This window comes from Pundamilia nyererei, unplaced genomic scaffold, assembly GCF_000239375.1.
Source record: "Pundamilia nyererei isolate P.nyererei 1_Seehausen unplaced genomic scaffold, PunNye1.0 scaffold00145, whole genome shotgun sequence".
Classification (NCBI taxonomy): Eukaryota; Metazoa; Chordata; class Actinopteri; order Cichliformes; family Cichlidae; genus Pundamilia; species Pundamilia nyererei.
Window position 1 is genome coordinate 222,793 of NW_005187546.1, and position 4,322 is coordinate 227,114.

A 4,322-nucleotide genomic window follows, 5' to 3' on the forward strand; every position below is an offset into this window, starting at 1 on the left:
TATCTATCTATCTATCTATCTATCTATCTATCTATCTATCTATCTATCTATCTATCTATCTATCTATCTATCTATCTATCTATCTATCTATGGAGATGGGAAACATTCCATCCATGTTAAACATGGAGCTGGTAGATTTTTTTAACCTATACTGCAACCAGCCACCAGGGGACGACTGAACAGGACGTGGTCATGTTATCCATCTTTATATACAGTCTATGGTTTCAGCTTTCAAATTCACTTGAATGAAGCGAGGCGATATTTCCAGCTTAAGAGCTGGGTTCTTGCCAAGACAACAACAGCGATGAACTGTCCTGCTTTATGTGAGCTGATATTTTTAGACTTTTAATGTTACACAGCAAGTGGAACTGTATTACATGCAAATTGGTGGACTCTCTTCGCAGTTTGTGCAGAATACGCATATTGTTACGCAGGACACAATCAAGCTTGAAAACTCTGTCATCATAACTCATACGAAAGGCGACTGCTGCTGTCAGCACAAGGTTTATGTTTCCCCAGTGATTCTACAGTGTTGTCTGTGTGGACTTTATTTCTTGCATGCCTGTCATTTATATTGTCATTCAAGTACAAATAAATTTAAATATAGAGGCTTTGGTGTTCAGTGTAATTTAATTTAACCCTGAACTATTCAAAACCATTAGATTAAATTACACCTAGACACCTATTTAATTGTATTTTAAAAAGTTTTCTTTTCTCAGATGTCTGACTTGAATTAAACAAAAAGTTCTCGGGAGCAGGTCCAGATATGTCTGACAACTACAGAGGCGTGACAAACATGAATAACTTGAATAAATGATTTGTGAAGCATAACAAATGCTTCCCTAAAGGGCAAAGAAGCTCACTGAATGGTTTGATGAGTATGAAAGTGATGTGAGTCATGCCTTCGCTGTATATACATTGGTTAGTTCAGACCGAATTATAGGCAGCAAGTGTTCACTTTTCATCTCAGCCTCGAGTCTGTGGAACAAATGAGATGTGCTGGATTCCTGACTACGGTATGAGAGATGATGTCTCCAACTTGGCATGTCAACAAGCTGCATGAAGCACAGCTGCAAAGATCAGAAACGCATAAACCCTACAGTCATTGACCCTTCATCTCAGTAAAGATACAGTATGTGATACCAAAACAAACCAACGCAGTTAAATCATCCAAAGTCAGTTTAACAGAATTAAACAGATCTGCAGCTCTAAAAGGGGACTTTTGCATCCAAATTAGGCTTTTGGATAACTGAGTCAGAAAATTTATAATTAAACTTTTCCAACTTGTCACAAACTAAATGTTTTGCTACTTTCAACTGAAAAGAAAAGCAACATAAAATCATTTGCATTATACAGTGTTCACTTGTATCTAATGCTGTACGGTGTCAAACATAAGGCCTGGTGACCGGAATCGGCCTGGCAAAGACTCCAAACTGGCCCACTGGACGTCTTTGGAAAATGGTTGGGCCCATGGTAAAGAAACAAAAAAGAGAAAGAAAGAAAAAGAAAACTAATGTTCGTTACTGTTGATTAACAGAAACTATCTGTTACAGCACAGTCTGACAGCACTTTTTCTGCAGTTCTACTCATTTATTTCTTACAGCATAAGCCCAAAGAGTCATGCTGACACATTTCTTTCATTTAGTGCGGCAGAATTTCTTTATCATGTAGAGAAACTAAGAAATACAGCTGAAATAACATCTCCGCTAAATGTGCCGTTAAACTTCTTTTCGCTGACAGAAAGGACAGTTTCGCTGGTGTGGCCTACTTAAGATCAAAATGAACTGCATGTGGCCCACGATGTAAAATGAGTTTGTAGAGAATATAATCAAAGATCACTGGCATATTCTTGAAGTGGACCATTATCTGTAGATAAAACACGGGCATGCCAACAGCTGAATATATTTAGTAATGGCAGCAGGGGGCGACCTCTGTGGGTGAAAAATAGTCACAAATTGATCTATAACAATGGAATATGCCCTTTAAATTTCCTGATCAATAATTGTGCTTAATCACTGGCTTCACATCTTGTTGAAGACAACATGATGCTAATTTTGTAAATTGTATCGCTCATAACTGTTTTGAAGAAGGATAAAGAAACATTTGTTTTACCCCATATGGTGAAACTATATTCCTGGTTTAATTTTCTTAATACTTCCAAAAGCAAATGAAAAATTTACATGAACAAAGATTTATGTAATGTAAAATTATTATAAAATCAGTTTTTCTTCAGGCTTTGTTGATATATTTCAGCAGAGCATCATTGCTGTTGCCTTATTTATGCAGTTTGGTGTAAACGATCATCCTGTAACCTCAACACCATTTAATATTCAGTCATTCCTACAACTCTAATATTAACTATGAATTCAAACCTGGGATTGTGGGGGTTTCTTCTGATTTCTCAAAAACAAAGTAGGTAAATTCTCATGTTGTTGCGGCCTATAACAAGGTGGTGGCTTACATCCTGATCCCGAGGAGCTGAACCTTGGCTGCACCTTGCTTCTTATACTTTTGATCTATAATATGCAAAGCTGGAGCGTCTCTGCCTGGATCAATGAAGATATATTTCATGCCCATCTTAGTTGCCGTAGTAGTAGCATTTATTATTTAGCAGCATTTCTTATAGTGACACAAGTGACTGCAGACAACACGCCTCCATGTGTCACAATTTGGCAGCTTCTTCTTAGGTTGCAGTTTTGTGAATGAAACTTCCCCCCACTTTTCCTGGAGAACAAACACACACCTCCTTATGAACGAATTGTTGTAAACAGACTGAAACAATTCGGAAAGCAACGTCCTTGTGTGCTAACCAAGGACATGATTGTGTGATTGGCAGACAGCCTTGTCTGCCTATCAAAAATAATTGCCTTTTTTCATTAGGCTCTCCTCATTGAAAACCTATACGGTTTGAAGTGTAATCTCCAAACACCATTCAGCATCTAGTGTTTACTGGCTAACGGATATAAATAAAGACATTTTTAGACTAATTGAAAATGAGATGTTGCATTTCAAGGGGATGATCTAGATAAAATAAATTTCCTAGTCTATTGCCTCTGTATAGTAATTATGCTTACACAAAACAAATTCATAGCTTGTGTATCAATTGCTGCAACTCCTAATTTAGATCACCATTACTTTCAAAATTCCCCAAAACCAGCACAGCATCACATAATCAGACCTGTGAATTTCAACCATTTCGTGTGATGTTCCTTCTCACAACACAACCAACCAAACATCGGTGAGGGGACATCATTAGTGTTCTTGGTGGAAAGCTTCCCACGGAGGTCCCTGAAGAGAAGATCCAGGTGACAATAAGTGACAAAGACAACGCAGCTGACATCCCTATGAATGTTCGAGAGAGAGACTGAGTAAGGGGTTTACCGCTGGTACTGGAGCTTGATTCTAATTGGCTGGATTTCCCTCCCCAATGTGCAAGGGCTTCTATTAATAGAACAGCAGACGAGCCCGGGTGGAACCTTATGCCTCTCTTTTCTCTCTCAGACCCCAGCATCCTCTTCATTGCTCATTTACACCCAAGCAGGAAAACTATCTGCCACTTCCCTGACCTCTTCCTCCCACCAGCCCATGCTTTCCTCTCAGGCTAGTCTTTCAGCCTGTGTCCTTGTTAAATAGGCTGATCTCTCCATTATTAATTAAACATGATCATGTCTCTCTGTGTGCTTTGCTTTGCATCGGTGTGCCCCACTATCTCCCAAATCGGGATTGCGTTTCTCTTCCAAAGGTCTCTCTTTTTGTCTTTCCTTCCTCACTTTACCTCTCCTTATTCTGTTTCCTTCTCTCCCCCTTCTGTTCCCCTCAGGTGGTCTCTTTTTAACAGCACTAAATTATTCAACAGGCTGATTTCCGCCCAGGAGACAAAAAGCCAGGGGATACTTGGACAGATAGAGATGAATAAATAAAAAGATAAAAATGATATATCCACCTGTCTATTCCTTGCGGAGCAGCATTTTGTCCAAGTCGTGATTGTGTGTCTAAATGAACAGTGTGTGTGTGTGTGTGTGTGTGTGGGCGTGTGAGACTGCATCGCTGTGTGGAATTCCGGCAGGTCTTCCGGATAGGTGCTTCCACTATGCAGAAAATCTGAGCCAATGATGGTGATAGATGGGGAGAAGGGAACCTTGCAGCAGGGACCATGCCAGACTGACTGGGGCCCTGCCAAAGACAGCAGGGAGGTGGCCAAACAAAGGAGCAAGAGATAGATGGTAAAAGTGAGACATAAAGGTGGAGGTGCACAAAGCAACTGGAGTAAATTTTCCAGGAGTCTGTCTGCCTGCAGTCTATCACTGAGATGTGCATTCAAC